The following is a 26,604-nucleotide window of genomic DNA, read 5'->3' as shown; positions in this document are numbered from 1 at the left end:
GACCAGCTAAGCCACGCTACCCTTGCTTAAAAATTCCAGCAACACTATCAACAAAGATCAATTTTTGGGAGAACCCCATGCAGAACATCACTGCAGAAAAATTCAGATGCATGTCAGGCAAATGTCACAGCATCTACCAATAGCCGCAAATCACAGAAAAGGCAGTGACATATTGCCTTGGTCACGCTGCGTTACTCAGTCCGTTGGCTTGAAGGAGCATTCAAACCATTGGAATTAATCAAGATATTGATGTAATAGCGCAACAAATAAATTATTCACATTAGATCTGCACATACATAAAAACCTCACAATTATTTTGCAATTTCACAATATGCTGGCACGTCACTCTCTTTGCTAAGTTAATGAATTAGGGAAAGAGGAGTTACTGGTCCTTACAGAAAACATGTAATGAGAGACCTATATGAAATTTTAAGATTAAAAGTCTGAGATGACTTTGACCAACAAATTGAAAAGAAAATGTTGGAAGCCTACGAGTAGACTTGTCTGCAGCAGTCTCTCTGTATTTCACTTACGTTTGTTACATATTGCTAGGCACTGGTTCTTTCACCGATCTAACTTATATTGCCTTTGCCTTCAAGGAGTGTTCAGAAATGAGATGAGATGACTTTGACCGATAAATTGGAAAGAAAAGGTTGGAAGTGAACGAGTAGTCTTGTCTGCAGACAGTCTCTCTGTATTTCACTTACGTTTTAATATTGTGTGAGGTACTGGTTCTTTCACCGATCTACTTATGTTGCCTTTGCCTTCAAGGAATGTTCAGAAACCTGACGGATATTGGTGTTTTCGTAACATAAAGGTACCGCTGTGAGTTGAACCCAGAACTTCCTATTTACTAGACAGGCACTATGACCAGCTAAGCCACGGCACCCTTGCTTAAAAACTCCAGCAACACTATCAACAAAGATAAATTTTTGGGAGAACCCCATGCAGAACATCACTGCAGAAAAATTCAGATCCATGTCAGGCAAATGTCACAGCATCTACCAATAGCCGCAAATCACAGAAAAGGCAGTGACATATTGCCTTGGTCACGCTGCGCTACTCAGTCCGTTGGCTCGAAGGAGCATTCAAACCATTGGAATTAATCAAGACATTGATGTAATAGCGCAACAAATAAATTATTCACATTAACTCTGCACATAGATAAAAACCTCACAATTATTTTGCAATTTCACAATATGCTGGCACGTCACTCTCTTTGCTAAGTTAATGAATTAGGGAAAGAGGAGTTACTGGTCCTTACAGAAAACATGTAATGAGAGACCTATATGAAATTTTAAGATTAAAAGTCTGAGATGACTTTGACCAACAAATTGAAAAGAAAATGTTGGAAGCCTACGAGTAGACTTGTCTGCAGCAGTCTCTCTGTATTTCACTTACGTTTGTTACATATTGCTAGGCACTGGTTCTTTCACCGATCTAACTTATATTGCCTTTGCCTTCAAGGAGTGTTCAGAAATGAGATGAGATGACTTTGACCAATAAATTGGAAAGAAAACCGTGGAAGTCAACGAGTAGTCTTGTCCGCAAACAGTCTCCCTGTATTTCACTTACGTTTTAATATTGTGTGAGGTACTGGTTCTTTCAACGATCTACTTATATTGCCTTTGCCTTCAAGGAGTGTTCAGAAATGAGATGAGATGACTTTGACCAATAAATTGGAAAGAAAACCTTGGAAGTGAACAAGTAGTCTTGTCGGCAAACAGTCTCCCTGTATTTCACTTAAGTTTTAATATTGCGTGAGGTACTGGTTCTTTCAACGATCTACTTATATTACCTTTGCCTTCAAGGAGTGTTCAGAAACCTGACGGATATTGGTGTTTTCGTAACATAAAGGTACCGCTGGGAGTTGAACCCAGGACTTCCTGTTTACTAGACAGGCGCTATGACCAGCTAAGCCACGGCACCCTTGCTTAAAAACTCCAGCAACACTATCAACAAAGATCAATTTTTGGGAGAACCCCATGCAGAACATCACTGCAGAAAAATTCAGATGCATGTCAGGAAAATGTCACAGCATCTACCAATAGCCGCAAATCACAGAAAAGGCAGTGACATATTGCCTTGGTCACGCTGCGTTACTCAGTCCGTTGGCTTGAAGGAGCATTCAAACCGTTGGAATTAATCAAGACATTGATGTAATAGCGCAACAAATAAATTATTCACATTAGATCTGCACATACATAAAAACCTCACAATTATTTTGCAATTTCACAATATGCTGGCACGTCACTCTCTTTGCTAAGTTAATGAATTAGGGAAAGAGGAGTTACTGGTCCTTACAGAAAACATGTAATGAGAGACCTATATGAAATTTTAAGATTAAAAGTCTGAGATGACTTTGACCAACAAATTGAAAAGAAAATGTTGGAAGCCTACGAGTAGACTTGTCTGCAGCAGTCTCCGTATTTGACTTACGTTTGTTACATATTGCTAGGCACTGGTTCTTTCACCGATCTAACTTATATTGCCTTTGCCTTCAAGGAGTGTTCAGAAATGAGATGAGATGACTTTGACCGATAAATTGGAAAGAAAAGGTTGGAAGTGTACGAGTAGTCTTGTCAGCAGACAGTCTCTCTGTATTTCACTTACGTTTTAATATTGTGTGAGGTACAGGTTCTTTCAACGATCTACTTATGTTGCCTTTGCCTTCAAGAAGTGTTCAGAAATGAGATGAGATGACTTTGACCAATAAATTGGAAAGAAAACCTTGGAAGTCAACGAGTAGTCTTGTGCGCAAACAGTCTCCCTGTATTTCACTTACGTTTTAATATTGTGTGAGGTACTGGTTCTTTCAACGATCTACTTATATTGCCTTTGCCTTCAAGGAGTGTTCAGAAACCTGACGGATATTGGTGTTTTCGTAACATAAAGGTACCGCTGGGAGTTGAACCAAGGACTTCCTGTTTACTAGACAGGCGCTATGACCAGCTAAGCCACGGCACCCTTGCTTAAAGATTCCAGCAACACTATCAACAAAGATCAATTTTTGGGAGAACCCCATGCAGAACATCACTGCAGAAAAATTCAGATGCATGTCAGGAAAATGTCACAGCATTTACCAATAGCCACAAATCACAGAAAAGGCAGTGACATATTGCCTTGGTCACGCTGCGTTACTCAGTCCGTTGGCTTGAAGGAGCATTCAAACCATTGGAATTAATCAAGACATTGATGTAATAGCGCAACAAATAAATTATTCACATTAGATCTGCACATACATAAAAACCTCACAATTATTTTGCAATTTCACAATATGCTGGCACGTCACTCTCTTTGCTAAGTTAATGAATTAGGGAAAGAGGAGTTACTGGTCCTTACAGAAAACATGTAATGAGAGACCTATATGAAATTTTAAGATTAAAAGTCTGAGATGACTTTGACCAACAAATTGAAAAGAAAATGTTGGAAGCCTACGAGTAGACTTGTCTGCAGACAGTCTCTCTGTATTTGACTTACGTTTGTTACATATTGCTAGGCACTGGTTCTTTCACCGATCTAACTTATATTGCCTTTGCCTTCAAGGAGTGTTCAGAAATGAGATGAGATGACTTTGACCGATAAATTGGAAAGAAAAGGTTGGAAGTGAACGAGTAGTCTTGTCCGCAGACAGTCTCTCTGTATTTCACTTACGTTTTAATATTGTGTGAGGTACTGGTTCTTTCAACGATCTACTTATATTGCCTTTGCCTTCAAGGAGTGTTCAGAAACCTGACGGATATTGGTGTTTTCATAACATAAAGGTACCGCTGGGAGTTGAACCCAGGACTTCCTGTTTACTAGACAGGCGCTATGACCAGCTAAGCCACGGCACCCTTGCTTAAAAATTCCAGCAACACTATCAACAAAGATCAATTTTTGGGAGAACCCCATGCAGAACATCACTGCAGAAAAATTCAGATGCATGTCAGGAAAATGTCACAGCATCTACCAATAGCCGCAAATCACAGAAAAGGCAGTGACATATTGCCTTGGTCACGCTGCGTTACTCAGTCCGTTGGCTTGAAGGAGCATTCAAACCGTTGGAATTAATCAAGACATTGATGTAATAGCGCAACAAATAAATTATTCACATTAGATCTGCACATACATAAAAACCTCACAATTATTTTGCAATTTCACAATATGTTGGCACGTCACTCTCTTTGCTAAGTTAATGAATTAGGGAAAGAGGAGTTACTGGTCCTTACAGAAAACATGCAATGAGAGACCTATATGAAATTTTAAGATTAAAAGTCTGAGATGACTTTGACCAACAAATTGAAAAGAAAATATTGGAAGCCTACGAGTAGACTTGTCTGCAGCAGTCTCTCTGTATTTCACTTACGTTTGTTACATATTGCTAGGCACTGGTTCTTTCACCGATCTAACTTATATTGCCTTTGCCTTCAAGGAGTGTTCAGAAATGAGATGAGATGACTTTGACCGATAAATTGGAAAGAAAAGGTTGGAAGTGTACGAGTAGTCTTGTCAGCAGACAGTCTCTCTGTATTTCACTTACGTTTTAATATTGTGTGAGGTACTGGTTCTTTCAACGATCTACTTATGTTGCCTTTGCCTTCAAGAAGTGTTCAGAAATGAGATGAGATGACTTTGACCAATAAATTGGAAAGAAAACCTTGGAAGTCAACGAGTAGTCTTGTGCGCAAACAGTCTCCCTGTATTTCACTTACGTTTTAATATTGTGTGAGGTACTGGTTCTTTCAACGATCTACTTATATTGCCTTTGCCTTCAAGGAGTGTTCAGAAACCTGACGGATATTGGTGTTTTCGTAACATAAAGGTACCGCTGGGAGTTGAACCCAGGACTTCCTGCTTACTAGACAGGAACTATGACCAGCTAAGCCACGGCACCCTTGCTTAAAAACTCCAGCAACACTATCAACAAAGATCAATTTTTGGGAGAACCCCATGCAGAACATCACTGCAGAAAAATTCAGATGCATGTCAGGAAAATGTCACAGCATCTACCAATAGCCGCAAATCACAGAAAAGGCAGTGACATATTGCCTTGGTCACGCTGCGTTACTCAGTCCGTTGGCTTGAAGGAGCATTCAAACCATTGGAATTAATCAAGACATTGATGTAATAGCGCAACAAATAAATTATTCACATTAGATCTGCACATACATAAAAACCTCACAATTATTTTGCAATTTCACAATATGCTGGCACGTCACTCTCTTTGCTAAGTTAATGAATTAGGGAAAGAGGAGTTACTGGTCCTTACAGAAAACATGCTAATGAGAGACCTATATGAAATTTTAAGATTAAAAGTCTGAGATGACTTTGACCAACAAATTGAAAAGAAAATGTTGGAAGCCTACGAGTAGACTTGTCTGCAGCAGTCTCCGTATTTGACTTACGTTTGTTACATATTGCTAGGCACTGGTTCTTTCACCGATCTAACTTATATTGCCTTTGCCTTCAAGGAGTGTTCAGAAATGAGATGAGATGACTTTGACCGATAAATTGGAAAGAAAAGGTTGGAAGTGTATGAGTAGTCTTGTCAGCAGACAGTCTCTCTGTATTTCACTTACGTTTTAATATTGTGTGAGGTACTGGTTCTTTCAACGATCTACTTATGTTGCCTTTGCCTTCAAGAAGTGTTCAGAAATGAGATGAGATGACTTTGACCAATAAATTGGAAAGAAAACCTTGGAAGTCAACGAGTAGTCTTGTGCGCAAACAGTCTCCCTGTATTTCACTTACGTTTTAATATTGTGTGAGGTACTGGTTCTTTCAACGATCTACTTATATTGCCTTTGCCTTCAAGGAGTGTTCAGAAACCTGACGGATATTGGTGTTTTCGTAACATAAAGGTACCGCTGGGAGTTGAACCAAGGACTTCCTGTTTACTAGACAGGCGCTATGACCAGCTAAGCCACGGCACCCTTGCTTAAAGATTCCAGCAACACTATCAACAAAGATCAATTTTTGGGAGAACCCCATGCAGAACATCACTGCAGAAAAATTCAGATGCATGTCAGGAAAATGTCACAGCATTTACCAATAGCCACAAATCACAGAAAAGGCAGTGACATATTGCCTTGGTCACGCTGCGTTACTCAGTCCGTTGGCTTGAAGGAGCATTCAAACCATTGGAATTAATCAAGACATTGATGTAATAGCGCAACAAATAAATTATTCACATTAGATCTGCACATACATAAAAACCTCACAATTATTTTGCAATTTCACAATATGCTGGCACGTCACTCTCTTTGCTAAGTTAATGAATTAGGGAAAGAGGAGTTACTGGTCCTTACAGAAAACATGTAATGAGAGACCTATATGAAATTTTAAGATTAAAAGTCTGAGATGACTTTGACCAACAAATTGAAAAGAAAATGTTGGAAGCCTACGAGTAGACTTGTCTGCAGACAGTCTCTCTGTATTTGACTTACGTTTGTTACATATTGCTAGGCACTGGTTCTTTCACCGATCTAACTTATATTGCCTTTGCCTTCAAGGAGTGTTCAGAAATGAGATGAGATGACTTTGACCGATAAATTGGAAAGAAAAGGTTGGAAGTGAACGAGTAGTCTTGTCCGCAGACAGTCTCTCTGTATTTCACTTACGTTTTAATATTGTGTGAGGTACTGGTTCTTTCAACGATCTACTTATATTGCCTTTGCCTTCAAGGAGTGTTCAGAAACCTGACGGATATTGGTGTTTTCGTAACATAAAGGTACCGCTGGGAGTTGAACCCAGGACTTCCTGTTTACTAGACAGGCGCTATGACCAGCTAAGCCACGGCACCCTTGCTTAAAAATTCCAGCAACACTATCAACAAAGATCAATTTTTGGGAGAACCCCATGCAGAACATCACTGCAGAAAAATTCAGATCCATGTCAGGCAAATGTCACAGCATCTACCAATAGCCGCAAATCACAGAAAAGGCAGTGACATATTGCCTTGGTCACGCTGCGTTACTCAGTCCGTTGGCTTGAAGGAGCATTCAAACCATTGGAATTAATCAAGACATTGATGTAATAGCGCAACAAATAAATTATTCACATTAGATCTGCACATACATAAAAACCTCACAATTATTTTGCAATTTCACAATATGCTGGCACGTCACTCTCTTTGCTAAGTTAATGAATTAGGGAAAGAGGCGTTACTGGTCCTTACAGAAAACATGTAATGAGAGACCTATATGAAATTTTAAGATTAAAAGTCTGAGATGACTTTGACCAACAAATTGAAAAGAAAATGTTGGAAGCCTACGAGTAGACTTGTCTGCAGCAGTCTCTCTGTATTTCACTTACGTTTGTTACATATTGCTAGGCACTGGTTCTTTCACCGATCTAACTTATATTGCCTTTGCCTTCAAGGAGTGTTCAGAAATGAGATGAGATGACTTTGACCGATAAATTGGAAAGAAAAGGTTGGAAGTGTACGAGTAGTCTTGTCAGCAGACAGTCTCTCTGTATTTCACTTACGTTTTAATATTGTGTGAGGTACTGGTTCTTTCAACGATCTACTTATGTTGCCTTTGCCTTCAAGGAGTGTTCAGAAATGAGATGAGATGACTTTGACCAATAAATTGGAAAGAAAACCTTGGAAGTCAACGAGTAGTCTTGTGCGCAAACAGTCTCCCTGTATTTCACTTACGTTTTAATATTGTGTGAGGTACTGGTTCTTTCAACGATCTACTTATATTGCCTTTGCCTTCAAGGAGTGTTCAGAAACCTGACGGATATTGGTGTTTTCGTAACATAAAGGTACCGCTGGGAGTTGAACCCAGGACTTCCTGTTTACTAGACAGGCGCTATGACCAGCTAAGCCACGGCACCCTTGCTTAAAAATTCCAGCAACACTATCAACAAAGATCAATTTTTGGGAGAACCCCATGCAGAACATCACTGCAGAAAAATTCAGATCCATGTCAGGCAAATGTCACAGCATCTACCAATAGCCGCAAATCACAGAAAAGGCAGTGACATATTGCCTTGGTCACGCTGCGTTACTCAGTCCGTTGGCTTGAAGGAGCATTCAAACCGTTGGAATTAATCAAGACATTGATGTAATAGCGCAACAAATAAATTATTCACATTAGATCTGCACATACATAAAAACCTCACAATTATTTTGCAATTTCACAATATGCTGGCACGTCACTCTCTTTGCTAAGTTAATGAATTAGGGAAAGAGGAGTTACTGGTCCTTACAGAAAACATGCAATGAGAGACCTATATGAAATTTTAAGATTAAAAGTCTGAGATGACTTTGACCAACAAATTGAAAAGAAAATGTTGGAAGCCTACGAGTAGACTTGTCTGCAGCAGTCTCTCTGTATTTCACTTACGTTTGTTACATATTGCTAGGCACTGGTTCTTTCACCGATCTAACTTATATTGCCTTTGCCTTCAAGGAGTGTTCAGAAATGAGATGAGATGACTTTGACCGATAAATTGGAAAGAAAAGGTTGGAAGTGTACGAGTAGTCTTGTCAGCAGACAGTCTCTCTGTATTTCACTTACGTTTTAATATTGTGTGAGGTACTGGTTCTTTCAACGATCTACTTATGTTGCCTTTGCCTTCAAGAAGTGTTCAGAAATGAGATGAGATGACTTTGACCAATAAATTGGAAAGAAAACCTTGGAAGTCAACGAGTAGTCTTGTGCGCAAACAGTCTCTCTGTATTTCACTTACTGTTTTAATATTGTGTGAGGTACTGGTTCTTTCAACGATCTACTTATATTGCCTTTGCCTTCAAGGAGTGTTCAGAAACCTGATGGATATTGGTGTTTTCGTAACATAAAGGTACCGCTGGGAGTTGAACCCAGGACTTCCTGTTTACTAGACAGGCGCTATGACCAGCTAAGCCACGGCACCCTTGCCTAAAAATTCCAGCAACACTATCAACAAAGATCAATTTTTGGGAGAACCCCATGCAGAACATCACTGCAGAAAAATTCAGATCCATGTCAGGCAAATGTCACAGCATCTACCAATAGCCGCAAATCACAGAAAAGGCAGTGACATATTGCCTTGGTCACGCTGCGTTACTCAGTCCGTTGGCTTGAAGGAGCATTCAAACCGTTGGAATTAATCAAGACATTGATGTAATAGCGCAACAAATAAATTATTCACATTAGATCTGCACATACATAAAAACCTCACAATTATTTTGCAATTTCACAATATGCTGGCACGTCACTCTCTTTGCTAAGTTAATGAATTAGGGAAAGAGGAGTTACTGGTCCTTACAGAAAACATGCAATGAGAGACCTATATGAAATTTTAAGATTAAAAGTCTGAGATGACTTTGACCAACAAATTGAAAAGAAAATGTTGGAAGCCTACGAGTAGACTTGTCTGCAGCAGTCTCTCTGTATTTCACTTACGTTTGTTACATATTGCTAGGCACTGGTTCTTTCACCGATCTAACTTATATTGCCTTTGCCTTCAAGGAGTGTTCAGAAATGAGATGAGATGACTTTGACCGATAAATTGGAAAGAAAAGGTTGGAAGTGTACTGAGTAGTCTTGTCAGCAGACAGTCTCTCTGTATTTCACTTACGTTTTAATATTGTGTGAGGTACTGGTTCTTTCAACGATCTACTTATGTTGCCTTTGCCTTCAAGAAGTGTTCAGAAATGAGATGAGATGACTTTGACCAATAAATTGGAAAGAAAAGCTTGGAAGTCAACGAGTAGTCTTGTGCGCAAACAGTCTCCCTGTATTTCACTTACGTTTTAATATTGTGTGAGGTACTGGTTCTTTCAACGATCTACTTATATTGCCTTTGCCTTCAAGGAGTGTTCAGAAACCTGACGGATATTGGTGTTTTCGTAACATAAAGGTACCGCTGGGAGTTGAACCCAGGACTTCCTGTTTACTAGACAGGCGCTATGACCAGCTAAGCCACGGCACCCTTGCTTAAAAATTCCAGCAACACTATCAACAAAGATCAATTTTTGGGAGAACCCCATGCAGAACATCACTGCAGAAAAATTCAGATCCATGTCAGGCAAATGTCACAGCATCTACCAATAGCCGCAAATCACAGAAAAGGCAGTGACATATTGCCTTGGTCACGCTGCGTTACTCAGTCCGTTGGCTTGAAGGAGCATTCAAACCATTGGAATTAATCAAGACATTGATGTAATAGCGCAACAAATAAATTATTCACATTAGATCTGCACATACATAAAAACCTCACAATTATTTTGCAATTTCACAATATGCTGGCACGTCACTCTCTTTGCTAAGTTAATGAATTAGGGAAAGAGGAGTTACTGTTCCTTACAGAAAACATGCAATGAGAGACCTATATGAAATTTTAAGATTAAAAGTCTGAGATGACTTTGAACAACAAATTGAAAAGAAAATGTTGGAAGCCTACGAGTAGACTTGTCTGCAGCAGTCTCTCTGTATTTGACTTACGTTTGTTACATATTGCTAGGCACTGGTTCTTTCACCGATCTAACTTATATTGCCTTTGCCTTCAAGGAGTGTTCAGAAATGAGATGAGATGACTTTGACCGATAAATTGGAAAGAAAAGGTTGGAAGTGTACGAGTAGTCTTGTCAGCAGACAGTCTCTCTGTATTTCACTTACGTTTTAATATTGTGTGAGGTACTGGTTCTTTCAACGATCTACTTATGTTGCCTTTGCCTTCAAGAAGTGTTCAGAAATGAGATGAGATGACTTTGACCAATAAATTGGAAAGAAAACCTTGGAAGTCAACGAGTAGTCTTGTGCGCAAACAGTCTCCCTGTATTTCACTTATGTTTTAATATTGTGTGAGGTACTGGTTCTTTCAACGATCTACTTATATTGCCTTTGCCTTCAAGGAGTGTTCAGAAACCTGATGGATATTGGTGTTTTCGTAACATAAAGGTACCGCTGGGAGTTGAACCCAGGACTTCCTGTTTACTAGACAGGCGCTATGACCAGCTAAGCCACGGCACCCTTGCCTAAAAATTCCAGCAACACTATCAACAAAGATCAATTTTTGGGAGAACCCCATGCAGAACATCACTGCAGAAAAATTCAGATCCATGTCAGGCAAATGTCACAGCATCTACCAATAGCCGCAAATCACAGAAAAGGCAGTGACATATTGCCTTGGTCACGCTGCGTTACTCAGTCCGTTGGCTTGAAGGAGCATTCAAACCATTGGAATTAATCAAGACATTGATGTAATAGCGCAACAAATAAATTATTCACATTAGATCTGCACATACATAAAAACCTCACAATTATTTTGCAATTTCACAATATGCTGGCACGTCACTCTCTTTGCTAAGTTAATGAATTAGGGAAAGAGGAGTTACTGGTCCTTACAGAAAACATGCAATGAGAGACCTATATGAAATTTTAAGATTAAAAGTCTGAGATGACTTTGACCAACAAATTGAAAAGAAAATGTTGGAAGCCTACGAGTAGACTTGTCTGCAGCAGTCTCTCTGTATTTGACTTACGTTTGTTACATATTGCTAGGCACTGGTTCTTTCACCGATCTAACTTATATTGCCTTTGCCTTCAAGGAGTGTTCAGAAATGAGATGAGATGACTTTGACCGATAAATTGGAAAGAAAAGGTTGGAAGTGTATGAGTAGTCTTGTCAGCAGACAGTCTCTCTGTATTTCACTTACGTTTTAATATTGTGTGAGGTACTGGTTCTTTCAACGATCTACTTATGTTGCCTTTGCCTTCAAGAAGTGTTCAGAAATGAGATGAGATGACTTTGACCAATAAATTGGAAAGAAAAGCTTGGAAGTCAACGAGTAGTCTTGTGCGCAAACAGTCTCCCTGTATTTCACTTACGTTTTAATATTGTGTGAGGTACTGGTTCTTTCAACGATCTACTTATATTGCCTTTGCCTTCAAGGAGTGTTCAGAAACCTGACGGATATTGGTGTTTTCGTAACATAAAGGTACCGCTGGGAGTTGAACCCAGGACTTCCTGTTTACTAGACAGGCGCTATGACCAGCTAAGCCACGGCACCTTTGCTTAAAAATTCCAGCAACACTATCAACAAAGATCAATTTTTGGGAGAACCCCATGCAGAACATCACTGCAGAAAAATTCAGATCCATGTCAGGCAAATGTCACAGCATCTACCAATAGCCGCAAATCACAGAAAAGGCAGTGACATATTGCCTTGGTCACGCTGCGTTACTCAGTCCGTTGGCTTGAAGGAGCATTCAAACCATTGGAATTAATCAAGACATTGATGTAATAGCGCAACAAATAAATTATTCACATTAGATCTGCACATACATAAAAACCTCACAATTATTTTGCAATTTCACAATATGCTGGCACGTCACTCTCTTTGCTAAGTTAATGAATTAGGGAAAGAGGAGTTACTGTTCCTTACAGAAAACATGCAATGAGAGACCTATATGAAATTTTAAGATTAAAAGTCTGAGATGACTTTGACCAACAAATTGAAAAGAAAATGTTGGAAGCCTACGAGTAGACTTGTCTACAGCAGTCTCTCTGTATTTGACTTACGTTTGTTACATATTGCTAGGCACTGGTTCTTTCACCGATCTAACTTATATTGCCTTTGCCTTCAAGGAGTGTTCAGAAATGAGATGAGATGACTTTGACCGATAAATTGGAAAGAAAAGGTTGGAAGTGTACGAGTAGTCTTGTCAGCAGACAGTCTCTCTGTATTTCACTTACGTTTTAATATTGTGTGAGGTACTGGTTCTTTCAACGATCTACTTATGTTGCCTTTGCCTTCAAGAAGTGTTCAGAAATGAGATGAGATGACTTTGACCAATAAATTGGAAAGAAAAGCTTGGAAGTCAACGAGTAGTCTTGTGCGCAAACAGTCTCCCTGTATTTCACTTACGTTTTAATATTGTGTGAGGTACTGGTTCTTTCAACGATCTACTTATATTGCCTTTGCCTTCAAGGAATGTTCAGAAACCTGTCGAATATTGGTGTTTTCGTAACATAAAGGTACCGCTGGGAGTTGAACCCAGGACTTCCTGTTTACTAGACAGGCGCTATGACCAGCTAAGCCACGGCACCTTTGCTTAAAAATTCCAGCAACACTATCAACAAAGATCAATTTTTGGGAGAACCCCATGCAGAACATCACTGCAGAAAAATTCAGATCCATGTCAGGCAAATGTCACAGCATCTACCAATAGCCGCAAATCACAGAAAAGGCAGTGACATATTGCCTTGGTCACGCTGCGTTACTCAGTCCGTTGGCTTGAAGGAGCATTCAAACCATTGGAATTAATCAAGACATTGATGTAATAGCGCAACAAATAAATTATTCACATTAGATCTGCACATACATAAAAACCTCACAATTATTTTGCAATTTCACAATATGCTGGCACGTCACTCTCTTTGCTAAGTTAATGAATTAGGGAAAGAGGAGTTACTGGTCCTTACAGAAAACATGCAATGAGAGACCTATATGAAATTTTAAGATTAAAAGTCTGAGATGACTTTGACCAACAAATTGAAAAGAAAATGTTGGAAGCCTACGAGTAGACTTGTCTGCAGCAGTCTCTCTGTATTTGACTAACGTTTGTTACATATTGCTAGGCACTGGTTCTTTCACCGATCTAACTTATATTGCCTTTGCCTTCAAGGAGTGTTCAGAAATGAGATGAGATGACTTTGACCGATAAATTGGAAAGAAAAGGTTGGAAGTGTACGAGTAGTCTTGTCAGCAGACAGTCTCTCTGTATTTCACTTACGTTTTAATATTGTGTGAGGTACTGGTTCTTTCAACGATCTACTTATGTTGCCTTTGCCTTCAAGAAGTGTTCAGAAATGAGATGAGATGACTTTGACCAATAAATTGGAAAGAAAAGCTTGGAAGTCAACGAGTAGTCTTGTGCGCAAACAGTCTCCCTGTATTTCACTTACGTTTTAATATTGTGTGAGGTACTGATTCTTTCAACGATCTACTTATATTGCCTTTGCCTTCAAGGAGTGTTCAGAAACCTGACGGATATTGGTGTTTTCGTAACATAAAGGTACCGCTGGGAGTTGAACCCAGGACTTCCTGTTTACTAGACAGGCGCTATGACCAGCTAAGCCACGGCACCTTTGCTTAAAAATTCCAGCAACACTATCAACAAAGATCAATTTTTGGGAGAACCCCATGCAGAACATCACTGCAGAAAAATTCAGATCCATGTCAGGCAAATGTCACAGCATCTACCAATAGCCGCAAATCACAGAAAAGGCAGTGACATATTGCCTTGGTCACGCTGCGTTACTCAGTCCGTTGGCTTGAAGGAGCATTCAAACCATTGGAATTAATCAAGACATTGATGTAATAGCGCAACAAATAAATTATTCACATTAGATCTGCACATACATAAAAACCTCACAATTATTTTGCAATTTCACAATATGCTGGCACGTCACTCTCTTTGCTAAGTTAATGAATTAGGGAAAGAGGAGTTACTGTTCCTTACAGAAAACATGCAATGAGAGACCTATATGAAATTTTAAGATTAAAAGTCTGAGATGACTTTGACCAACAAATTGAAAAGAAAATGTTGGAAGCCTACGAGTAGACTTGTCTACAGCAGTCTCTCTGTATTTGACTTACGTTTGTTACATATTGCTAGGCACTGGTTCTTTCACCGATCTAACTTATATTGCCTTTGCCTTCAAGGAGTGTTCAGAAATGAGATGAGATGACTTTGACCGATAAATTGGAAAGAAAAGGTTGGAAGTGTACGAGTAGTCTTGTCAGCAGACAGTCTCTCTGTATTTCACTTACGTTTTAATATTGTGTGAGGTACTGGTTCTTTCAACGATCTACTTATGTTGCCTTTGCCTTCAAGAAGTGTTCAGAAATGAGATGAGATGACTTTGACCAATAAATTGGAAAGAAAAGCTTGGAAGTCAACGAGTAGTCTTGTGCGCAAACAGTCTCCCTGTATTTCACTTACGTTTTAATATTGTGTGAGGTACTGGTTCTTTCAACGATCTACTTATATTGCCTTTGCCTTCAAGGAATGTTCAGAAACCTGTCGAATATTGGTGTTTTCGTAACATAAAGGTACCGCTGGGAGTTGAACCCAGGACTTCCTGTTTACTAGACAGGCGCTATGACCAGCTAAGCCACGGCACCTTTGCTTAAAAATTCCAGCAACACTATCAACAAAGATCAATTTTTGGGAGAATCCCATGCAGAACATCACTGCAGAAAAATTCAGATCCATGTCAGGCAAATGTCACAGCATCTACCAATAGCCGCAAATCACAGAAAAGGCAGTGACATATTGCCTTGGTCACGCTGCGTTACTCAGTCCGTTGGCTTGAAGGAGCATTCAAACCATTGGAATTAATCAAGACATTGATGTAATAGCGCAACAAATAAATTATTCACATTAGATCTGCACATACATAAAAACCTCACAATTATTTTGCAATTTCACAATATGCTGGCACGTCACTCTCTTTGCTAAGTTAATGAATTAGGGAAAGAGGAGTTACTGGTCCTTACAGAAAACATGCAATGAGAGACCTATATGAAATTTTAAGATTAAAAGTCTGAGATGACTTTGACCAACAAATTGAAAAGAAAATGTTGGAAGCCTACGAGTAGACTTGTCTGCAGCAGTCTCTCTGTATTTGACTAACGTTTGTTACATATTGCTAGGCACTGGTTCTTTCACCGATCTAACTTATATTGCCTTTGCCTTCAAGGAGTGTTCAGAAATGAGATGAGATGACTTTGACCGATAAATTGGAAAGAAAAGGTTGGAAGTGTACGAGTAGTCTTGTCAGCAGACAGTCTCTCTGTATTTCACTTACGTTTTAATATTGTGTGAGGTACTGGTTCTTTCAACGATCTACTTATGTTGCCTTTGCCTTCAAGAAGTGTTCAGAAATGAGATGAGATGACTTTGACCAATAAATTGGAAAGAAAAGCTTGGAAGTCAACGAGTAGTCTTGTGCGCAAACAGTCTCCCTGTATTTCACTTACGTTTTAATATTGTGTGAGGTACTGATTCTTTCAACGATCTACTTATATTGCCTTTGCCTTCAAGGAGTGTTCAGAAACCTGACGGATATTGGTGTTTTCGTAACATAAAGGTACCGCTGGGAGTTGAACCCAGGACTTCCTGTTTACTAGACAGGCGCTATGACCAGCTAAGCCACGGCACCTTTGCTTAAAAATTCCAGCAACACTATCAACAAAGATCAATTTTTGGGAGAACCCCATGCAGAACATCACTGCAGAAAAATTCAGATCCATGTCAGGCAAATGTCACAGCATCTACCAATAGCCGCAAATCACAGAAAAGGCAGTGACATATTGCCTTGGTCACGCTGCGTTACTCAGTCCGTTGGCTTGAAGGAGCATTCAAACCATTGGAATTAATCAAGACATTGATGTAATAGCGCAACAAATAAATTATTCACATTAGATCTGCACATACATAAAAACCTCACAATTATTTTGCAATTTCACAATATGCTGGCACGTCACTCTCTTTGCTAAGTTAATGAATTAGGGAAAGAGGAGTTACTGTTCCTTACAGAAAACATGCAATGAGAGACCTATATGAAATTTTAAGATTAAAAGTCTGAGATGACTTTGACCAACAAATTGAAAAGAAAATGTTGGAAGCCTACGAGTAGACTTGTCTACAGCAGTCTCTCTGTATTTGACTTACGTTTGTTACATATTGCTAGGCACTGGTTCTTTCACCGATCTAACTTATATTGCCTTTGCCTTCAAGGAGTGTTCAGAAATGAGATGAGATGACTTTGACCGATAAATTGGAAAGAAAAGGTTGGAAGTGTACGAGTAGTCTTGTCAGCAGACAGTCTCTCTGTATTTCACTTACGTTTTAATATTGTGTGAGGTACTGGTTCTTTCAACGATCTACTTATGTTGCCTTTGCCTTCAAGAAGTGTTCAGAAATGAGATGAGATGACTTTGACCAATAAATTGGAAAGAAAAGCTTGGAAGTCAACGAGTAGTCTTGTGCGCAAACAGTCTCCCTGTATTTCACTTACGTTTTAATATTGTGTGAGGTACTGGTTCTTTCAACGATCTACTTATATTGCCTTTGCCTTCAAGGAATGTTCAGAAACCTGTCGAATATTGGTGTTTTCGTAACATAAAGGTACCGCTGGGAGTTGAACCCAGGACTTCCTGTTTACTAGACAGGCGCTATGACCAGCTAAGCCACGGCACCTTTGCTTAAAAATTCCAGCAACACTATCAACAAAGATCAATTTTTGGGAGAACCCCATGCAGAACATCACTGCAGAAAAATTCAGATCCATGTCAGGCAAATGTCACAGCATCTACCAATAGCCGCAAATCACAGAAAAGGCAGTGACATATTGCCTTGGTCACGCTGCGTTACTCAGTCCGTTGGCTTGAAGGAGCATTCAAACCATTGGAATTAATCAAGACATTGATGTAATAGCGCAACAAATAAATTATTCACATTAGATCTGCACATACATAAAAACCTCACAATTATTTTGCAATTTCACAATATGCTGGCACGTCACTCTCTTTGCTAAGTTAATGAATTAGGGAAAGAGGAGTTACTGGTCCTTACAGAAAACATGCAATGAGAGACCTATATGAAATTTTAAGATTAAAAGTCTGAGATGACTTTGACCAACAAATTGAAAAGAAAATGTTGGAAGCCTACGAGTAGACTTGTCTGCAGCAGTCTCTCTGTATTTGACTAACGTTTGTTACATATTGCTAGGCACTGGTTCTTTCACCGATCTAACTTATATTGCCTTTGCCTTCAAGGAGTGTTCAGAAATGAGATGAGATGACTTTGACCGATAAATTGGAAAGAAAAGGTTGGAAGTGTACGAGTAGTCTTGTCAGCAGACAGTCTCTCTGTATTTCACTTACGTTTTAATATTGTGTGAGGTACTGGTTCTTTCAACGATCTACTTATGTTGCCTTTGCCTTCAAGAAGTGTTCAGAAATGAGATGAGATGACTTTGACCAATAAATTGGAAAGAAAAGCTTGGAAGTCAACGAGTAGTCTTGTGCGCAAACAGTCTCCCTGTATTTCACTTACGTTTTAATATTGTGTGAGGTACTGATTCTTTCAACGATCTACTTATATTGCCTTTGCCTTCAAGGAGTGTTCAGAAACCTGACGGATATTGGTGTTTTCGTAACATAAAGGTACCGCTGGGAGTTGAACCCAGGACTTCCTGTTTACTAGACAGGCGCTATGACCAGCTAAGCCACGGCACCTTTGCTTAAAAATTCCAGCAACACTATCAACAAAGATCAATTTTTGGGAGAACCCCATGCAGAACATCACTGCAGAAAAATTCAGATCCATGTCAGGCAAATGTCACAGCATCTACCAATAGCCGCAAATCACAGAAAAGGCAGTGACATATTGCCTTGGTCACGCTGCGTTACTCAGTCCGTTGGCTTGAAGGAGCATTCAAACCATTGGAATTAATCAAGACATTGATGTAATAGCGCAACAAATAAATTATTCACATTAGATCTGCACATACATAAAAACCTCACAATTATTTTGCAATTTCAAGATATGCTGGCACGTCACTCTCTTTGCAAAGTTAATGAATTAGGGAAAGAGGAGTTACTGGTCCTTACAGAAAACATGTAATGAGAGACCTATATGAAATTTTAAGATTAAAAGTCTGAGATGACTTTAATCAACAAATTGAAAAGAAAATGTTGGAAACCTACGAGTAGACTTGTCTGCAGGCAGTCTCTCTGTATTTGACTTACATTTGTTACATACTGCTAGGCACTGGTTCTTTCAACGATCTAACTTATATTGCCTTTGCCTTCAAGAAGTATTCAGAAATGAGATGAGATGACTTTGACCAATAAATTGGAAAGAAAACCTTGGAAGTCAACGAGTAGTCTTGTGTGCAGACAGCCTCTCTGTATTCGGCAACTTGAAAATATTCTGCCAGCATATTCCACTTGCTAAATGAATGAGCAGGAAGAAGCGCATGTTCTGCTTCTTAGAGAAAACAAGCTGTATGTCATCTGTGGAAAGTAACAGATTGACATACACCACAAGGATTAGGAAGGAACAAGTTCCTACGGAAGAGGATATTTGACTCTGGTGGGACTCGAACCCACAACCTTTGAATGGATTTTTATCTGTGCTTAGAAGTCCAATGCGCTATCCATTGCGCCACAGAGCCCACAAAGTCCTGGTTTTTGACATGCATTCATTATTTTGCATCTGAATACCATGTCGTAAAAAGTGGTTCGACAACGTAAAGGTACTGCTGGGACCTGATGCCCGAACTTCATGTTTACTAGGTAGGCATTATGACCAGCTAGAGCACAGCACCCTTTTGCTTAATCACTTAAACTCTTTGATGAGTACTTTCACCTTCCAGACTGGCAACAAAGGCAAGTTTTGGGGAGAAAACCAGTGTGTCAAAATACATTTGTATACCGGGCAAATGTCACAGCATCTACCCATAGCAGTAAATCACAGAAAAGGCAGTGACAAACAAATCAAGCAAATTAGATCTACCCAAACATAAAAACCTCACATTTATTTTGCAATCTCAATATATGCTGGCACATCACTGTCTTTGCTGACTTAATGAATTGGAGAAAGAGGAGTTACTTGTTTTTAGAAAAAAAGAAAAATGCAATAAGACACCTATAGGAAAGTTTAACATTAAAAGTCTGAGATGACTTTGACCAACAAATTGGAAGTCAATGAATAGACTTGTCTGCAGGCAGTCTCTCTGTAATTGACTTACGTTTGTTACATATTGCTAGGCACTGATTCTTTCAATGATCTAACTTATATTGCCTTTGCCTTCAAGGAGTGTTCAGAAACCTGACGGATATTGGTGTTTCCGTAAAATAAAGGTACCGCTGGGAGTTGAACCCAGGACTTCCTGTTTACTAGACAGGCGCTATGACCAGCTAAGCCACGGCACCCTTGCTTAAAAATTCCAGCAACACTATCAACAAAGATCAATTTTTGGGAGAACCCCATGCAGAACATCACTGCAGAAAAATTCAGATCCATGTCAGGCAAATGTCACAGCATCTACCAATAGCCGCAAATCACAGAAAAGGCAGTGACATATTGCCTTGGTCACGCTGCGTTACTCAGTCCGTTGGCTTGAAGGAGCATTCAAACCATTGGAATTAATCAAGACATTGATGTAATAGCGCAACAAATAAATTATTCACATTAGATCTGCACATACATAAAAACCTCACAATTATTTTGCAATTTCACAATATGCTGGCACGTCACTCTCTTTGCTAAGTTAATGAATTAGGGAAAGAGGAGTTACTGGTCCTTACAGAAAACATGCAATGAGAGACCTATATGAAATTTTAAGATTAAAAGTCTGAGATGACTTTGACCAACAAATTGAAAAGAAAATGTTGGAAGCCTACGAGTAGACTTGTCTACAGCAGTCTCTCTGTATTTGACTTACGTTTGTTACATATTGCTAGGCACTGGTTCTTTCACCGATCTAACTTATATTGCCTTTGCCTTCAAGGAGTGTTCAGAAATGAGATGAGATGACTTTGACCGATAAATTGGAAAGAAAAGGTTGGAAGTGTACGAGTAGTCTTGTCAGCAGACAGTCTCTCTGTATTTCACTTATGTTTTAATATTGTGTGAGGTACTGGTTCTTTCAACGATCTACTTATGTTGCCTTTGCCTTCAAGAAGTGTTCAGAAATGAGATGAGATGACTTTGACCAATAAATTGGAAAGAAAACCTTGGAAGTCAACGAGTAGTCTTGTGCGCAAAGAGTCTCCCTGTATTTCACTTACGTTTTAATATTGTGTGAGGTACTGGTTCTTTCAACGATCTACTTATATTGCCTTTGCCTTCAAGGAGTGTTCAGAAACCTGACGGATATTGGTGTTTCCGTAAAATAATATTCCACTTGCTAAATGAATGAGCAGGAAGAAGCGCATGTTCTGCTTCTTAGAGAAAACAAGCTGTATGTCATCTGTGGAAAGTAACAGATTGACATACACCACAAGGATTAGGAAGGAACAAGTTCCTACGGAAGAGGATATTTGACTCTGGTGGGACTCGAACCCACAACCTTTGAATGGCTTTTTATCTGTGCTTAGAAGTCCAATGCGCTATCCATTGCGCCACAGAGCCCACAAAGTCCTGGTTTTTGACATGCATTCATTATTTTGCATCTGAATACCATGTCGTAAAAAGTGGTTCGACAACGTAAAGGTACTGCTGGGACCTGATGCCCGAACTTCATGTTTACTAGGTAGGCATTATGACCAGCTAGAGCACAGCACCCTTTTGCTTAATCACTTAAACTCTTTGATGAGTACTTTCACCTTCCAGACTGGCAACAAAGGCAAGTTTTGGGGAGAAAACCAGTGTGTCAAAATACATTTGTATACCGGGCAAATGTCACAGCATCTACCCATAGCAGTAAATCACAGAAAAGGCAGTGACAAACAAATCAAGCAAATTAGATCTACCCAAACATAAAAACCTCACATTTATTTTGCAATCTCAATATATGCTGGCACATCACTGTCTTTGCTGACTTAATGAATTGGAGAAAGAGGAGTTACTTGTTTTTAGAAAAAAAGAAAAATGCAATAAGACACCTATACGAAAGTTTAACATTAAAAGTCTGAGATGACTTTGACCAACAAATTGGAAGTCAATGAATAGACTTGTCTGCAGGCAGTCTCTCTGTAATTGACTTACGTTTGTTACATATTGCTAGGCACTGATTCTTTCAATGATCTAACTTATATTGCCTTTGCCTTCAAGGAGTGTTCAGAAACCTGACGGATATTGGTGTTTCCGTAAAATAAAGGTACCGCTGGGAGTTGAACCCAGGACTTCCTGTTTACTAGACAGGCGCTATGACCAGCTAAGCCACGGCACCCTTGCTTAAAAAAATCCAGCAACACTATCAACAAAGATCAATTTTTGGGAGAACCCCATGCAGAACATCACTGCAGAAAAATTCAGATCCATGTCAGGCAAATGTCACAGCATCTACCAATAGCCGCAAATCACAGAAAAGGCAGTGACATATTGCCTTGGTCACGCTGCGTTACTCAGTCCGTTGGCTTGAAGGAGCATTCAAACCATTGGAATTAATCAAGACATTGATGTAATAGCGCAACAAATAAATTATTCACATTAGATCTGCACATACATAAAAACCTCACAATTATTTTGCAATTTCAAAATATGCTGGCACGTCACTCTCTTTGCTAAGTTAATGAATTAGGGAAAGAGGAGTTACTGGTCCTTACAGAAAACATGCAATGAGAGACCTATATGAAATTTTAAGATTAAAAGTCTGAGATGACTTTGACCAACAAATTGAAATGAAAATGTTGGAAGCCTACGAGTAGACTTGTCTACAGCAGTCTCTCTGTATTTGACTTACGTTTGTTACATATTGCTAGGCACTGGTTCTTTCACCGATCTAACTTATATTGCCTTTGCCTTCAAGGAGTGTTCAGAAATGAGATGAGATGACTTTGACCGATAAATTGGAAAGAAAAGGTTGGAAGTGTACGAGTAGTCTTGTCAGCAGACAGTCTCTCTGTATTTCACTTACGTTTTAATATTGTGTGAGGTACTGGTTCTTTCAACGATCTACTTATGTTGCCTTTGCCTTCAAGAAGTGTTCAGAAATGAGATGAGATGACTTTGACCAATAAATTGGAAAGAAAACCTTGGAAGTCAACGAGTAGTCTTGTGCGCAAAGAGTCTCCCTGTATTTCACTTACGTTTTAATATTGTGTGAGGTACTGGTTCTTTCAACGATCTACTTATATTGCCTTTGCCTTCAAGGAGTGTTCAGAAACCTGACGGATATTGGTGTTTCCGTAAAATAAAGGTACCGCTGGGAGTTGAACCCAGGACTTCCTGTTTACTAGACAGACGCTATGACCGGCTAAGCCACGGCACCTTCGCTTGAAACCTCCAGCAACACTTTCAACAAAGATCAATTTTTGGGCGAACCCCATGCAGAACATCACTGCAGAAAAATTCAGATCCATGTCGGGCAAATGTCACAGCATCTACCAATAGCCGCAAATCACAGAAAAGGCAGTGACATATTGCCTTGGTCACGCTGCGCTACTCAGTCCGTTGGCTTAAAGGAGCATTCAAACCTTTGGAATTAATCAAGACATTGCTGTAATAGCACAATAAATAAATTATTCACATTAGAAATGCACATACATAAAAACCTCACAATTATTTTGCAATTTCAAGATATACTGGCACGTCACTCTCTTTGCAAAGTTAATGAATTAGGGAAAGAGGAGTTACTGGTCCTTACAGAAAACATGTAATGAGAGACCTATATGAAATTTTAAGATTAAAAGTCTGAGATGACTTTGACCAACAAATTGAAAAGAAAATGTTGCAAGCCTACGAGTAGAGTTGACTGCAGGCAGTCTCTCTGTATTTGACTTACGTTTGTTACATATTGCTAGGCACTGGTTCTTTCAATGATCTAACTTATATTGCCTTTGCCTTCAAGGAGTGTTCAGAAATGAGATGAGATGACTTTGACCAATAAATTGGAAAGAAAACCTTGGAAGTCAACGAGTAGTCTTGTGTGCAGACAGCCTCTCTGTATTCGGCAACTTGAAAATATTCTGCCAGCATATTCCACTTGCTAAATGAATGAGCAGGAAGAAGCGCATGTTCTGCTTCTTAGAGAAAACAAGTTGTATGTCATCTGTGGAAAGTAACAGATTGACATACACCACAAGGATTAGGAAGGAACAAGTTCCTACGGAAGAGGATATTTGACTCTGGTGGGACTCGAACCCACAACCTTTGAATGGCTTTTTATCTGTGCTTAGAAGTCCAATGCGCTATCCATTGCGCCACAGAGCCCACAAAGTCCTGGTTTTTGACATGCATTCATTATTTTGCATCTGAATACCATGTCGTAAAAAGTGGTTCGACAACGTAAAGGTACTGCTGGGACCTGATGCCCGAACTTCATGTTTACTAGGTAGGCATTATGACCAGCTAGAGCACAGCACCCTTTTGCTTAATCACTTAAACTCTTTGATGAGTACTTTCACCTTCCAGACTGGCAACAAAGGCAAGTTTTGGGGAGAAAACCAGTGTGTCAAAATACATTTGTATACCGGGCAAATGTCACAGCATCTACCCATAGCAGTAAATCACAGAAAAGGCAGTGACAAACAAATCAAGCAAATTAGATCTACCCAAACATAAAAACCTCACATTTATTTTGCAATCTCAATATATGCTGGCACATCACTGTCTTTGCTGACTTAATGAATTGGAGAAAGAGGAGTTACTTGTTTTTAGAAAAAAAGAAAAATGCAATAAGACACCTATAGGAAAGTTTAACATTAAAAGTCTGAGATGACTTTGACCAACAAATTGGAAGTCAATGAATAGACTTGTCTGCAGGCAGTCTCTCTGTAATTGACTTACGTTTGTTACATATTGCTAGGCACTGATTCTTTCAATGATCTAACTTATATTGCCTTTGCCTTCAAGGAGTGTTCAGAAACCTGACGGATATTGGTGTTTCCGTAAAATAAAGGTACCGCTGGGAGTTGAACCCAGGACTTCCTGTTTACTAGACAGACGCTATGACCGGCTAAGCCACGGCACCTTCGTTTGAAACCTCCAGCAACACTTTCAACAAAGATCAATTTTTGGGAGAACCCCATGCAGAACATCACTGCAGAAAAATTCAGATCCATGTCGGGCAAATGTCACAGCATCTACCAATAGCCGCAAATCACAGAAAAGGCAGTGACATATTGCCTTGGTCACGCTGTGCTACTCAGTCCGTTGGCTTAAAGGAGCATTCAAACCTTTGGAATTAATCAAGACATTGCTGTAATAGCACAACAAATAAATTATTCACATTAGATCTGCACATACATAAAAACCTCACAATTATTTTGCAATTTCAAAATATGCTGGCACGTCACTCTCTTTGCAAAGTTAATGAATTAGAGAAAGAGGAGTTACTGGTCCTTACAGAAAACATGTAATGAGAGACCTATATGAAATTTTAAGATTAAAAGTCTGAGATGACTTTGACCAACAAATTGAAAAGAAAATGTTGGAAGCCTACGAGTAGACTTGTCTGCAGACAGTCTCTCTGTATTTGACTTACGTTTGTTACATATTGCTAGGCACTGGTTCTTTCACCAATCTAACTTATATTGCCTTTGCCTTCAAGGAGTGTTCAGAAATGAGATGAGATGACTTTGACCGATAAATTGGAAAGAAAAGGTTGGAAGTGAACGAGTAGTCTTGTCCGCAGACAGTCTCTCTGTATTTCACTTACGTTTTAATATTGTGTGAGGTACTGGTTCTTTCAACGATTCATTTATATTGCCTTTGCCTTCAAGGAGTGTTCAGAAATGAGATGAGATGACTTTGACCAATAAATTGGAAAGAAAACCTTGGAAGTCAACGAGTAGTCTTGTGTGCAGACAGCCTCTCTGTATTCGGCAACTTGAAAATATTCTGCCAGCATATTCCACTTGCTAAATGAATGAGCAGGAAGAAGCGCATGTTCTGCTTCTTAGAGAAAACAAGCTGTATGTCATCTGTGGAAAGTAACAGATTGACATACACCACAAGGATTAGGAAGGAACAAGTTCCTACGGAAGAGGATATTTGACTCTGGTGGGACTCGAACCCACAACCTTTGAATGGATTTTTATCTGTGCTTAGAAGTCCAATGCGCTATCCATTGCGCCACAGAGCCCACAAAGTCCTGGTTTTTGACATGCATTCATTATTTTGCATCTGAATACCATGTCGTAAAAAGTGGTTCGACAACGTAAAGGTACTGCTGGGACCTGATGCCCGAACTTCATGTTTACTAGGTAGGCATTATGACCAGCTAGAGCACAGCACCCTTTTGCTTAATCACTTAAACTCTTTGATGAGTACTTTCACCTTCCAGACTGGCAACAAAGGCAAGTTTTGGGGAGAAAACCAGTGTGTCAAAATACATTTGTATACCGGGCAAATGTCACAGCATCTACCCCTAGCAGTAAATCACAGAAAAGGCAGTGACAAACAAATCAAGCAAATTAGATCTACCCAAACATAAAAACCTCACATTTATTTTGCAATCTCAATATATGCTGGCACATCACTGTCTTTGCTGACTTAATGAATTGGAGAAAGAGGAGTTACTTGTTTTTAGAAAAAAGAAAAATGCAATAAGACACCTATAGGAAAGTTTAACATTAAAAGTCTGAGATGACTTTGACCAACAAATTGGAAGTCAATGAATAGACTTGTCTGCAGGCAGTCTCTCTGTATTTGACTTACGTTTGTTACATATCGCTAGGCACTGATTCTTTCACCGATCTAACTTATATTGCCTTTGCCTTCCAGAAATGTTCAGAAAGCTGATAGACATTGGTGTTTCCATAATGTAAAGGTACTGCTGGGACTTGAACCCAGTATTTCCTGTTTACCAAGCCAATGTCATGGCCAACTAAGCCACAGCACCCTTTTTCTAAGGGTTACTGTAACACTTGCACCAAAGACAAATTTTCAGGAGCAGCCCATGCAGAAAAATTCAGATGCATGTTGGGCAAATGTCACAGCATCT

The 26,604-nt window shown here is 39.4% G+C and overlaps 11 non-coding genes across 11 annotated transcripts; all 11 read right to left on the bottom strand.

Moving 5' to 3' along the window:
- Positions 1 to 1,855: 1,855 nt before the first annotated feature.
- trnat-agu lies at positions 1,856 to 1,929 on the bottom strand. Its single transcript has one exon. It is a non-coding gene; the product is annotated as a tRNA-Thr (tRNA).
- A 1,833-nt stretch (positions 1,930 to 3,762) lies between these two features.
- Positions 3,763 to 3,836, bottom strand: trnat-agu. Its single transcript has one exon. It is a non-coding gene; the product is annotated as a tRNA-Thr (tRNA).
- Positions 3,837 to 6,710: 2,874 nt separating this feature from the next.
- trnat-agu lies at positions 6,711 to 6,784 on the bottom strand. The gene has a single exon. It is a non-coding gene; the product is annotated as a tRNA-Thr (tRNA).
- A 966-nt stretch (positions 6,785 to 7,750) lies between these two features.
- Positions 7,751 to 7,824, bottom strand: trnat-agu. Its single transcript has one exon. It is a non-coding gene; the product is annotated as a tRNA-Thr (tRNA).
- A 967-nt stretch (positions 7,825 to 8,791) lies between these two features.
- On the bottom strand, positions 8,792 to 8,865 carry trnat-agu. The gene has a single exon. It is a non-coding gene; the product is annotated as a tRNA-Thr (tRNA).
- Positions 8,866 to 9,832: 967 nt separating this feature from the next.
- trnat-agu lies at positions 9,833 to 9,906 on the bottom strand. Its single transcript has one exon. It is a non-coding gene; the product is annotated as a tRNA-Thr (tRNA).
- Positions 9,907 to 10,872: 966 nt separating this feature from the next.
- On the bottom strand, positions 10,873 to 10,946 carry trnat-agu. The gene has a single exon. It is a non-coding gene; the product is annotated as a tRNA-Thr (tRNA).
- An 8,131-nt stretch (positions 10,947 to 19,077) lies between these two features.
- Positions 19,078 to 19,167, bottom strand: trnar-ucu. Its single transcript is given in 2 exon segments — positions 19,078 to 19,113; positions 19,131 to 19,167. It is a non-coding gene; the product is annotated as a tRNA-Arg (tRNA).
- Positions 19,168 to 21,038: 1,871 nt separating this feature from the next.
- trnar-ucu lies at positions 21,039 to 21,128 on the bottom strand. Its single transcript is given in 2 exon segments — positions 21,039 to 21,074; positions 21,092 to 21,128. It is a non-coding gene; the product is annotated as a tRNA-Arg (tRNA).
- Positions 21,129 to 23,780: 2,652 nt separating this feature from the next.
- Positions 23,781 to 23,870, bottom strand: trnar-ucu. The gene is given in 2 exon segments: positions 23,781 to 23,816; positions 23,834 to 23,870. It is a non-coding gene; the product is annotated as a tRNA-Arg (tRNA).
- A 1,783-nt stretch (positions 23,871 to 25,653) lies between these two features.
- Positions 25,654 to 25,743, bottom strand: trnar-ucu. Its single transcript is given in 2 exon segments — positions 25,654 to 25,689; positions 25,707 to 25,743. It is a non-coding gene; the product is annotated as a tRNA-Arg (tRNA).
- Between the last annotated feature and the right edge of the window lie 861 nt (positions 25,744 to 26,604).

Source organism: Electrophorus electricus, chromosome 6 (genome assembly GCF_013358815.1).
Source record: "Electrophorus electricus isolate fEleEle1 chromosome 6, fEleEle1.pri, whole genome shotgun sequence".
In the NCBI taxonomy this organism is placed as follows: domain Eukaryota; kingdom Metazoa; phylum Chordata; class Actinopteri; order Gymnotiformes; family Gymnotidae; genus Electrophorus; species Electrophorus electricus.
This window is presented reverse-complemented; position numbering and strand designations above follow the sequence as displayed.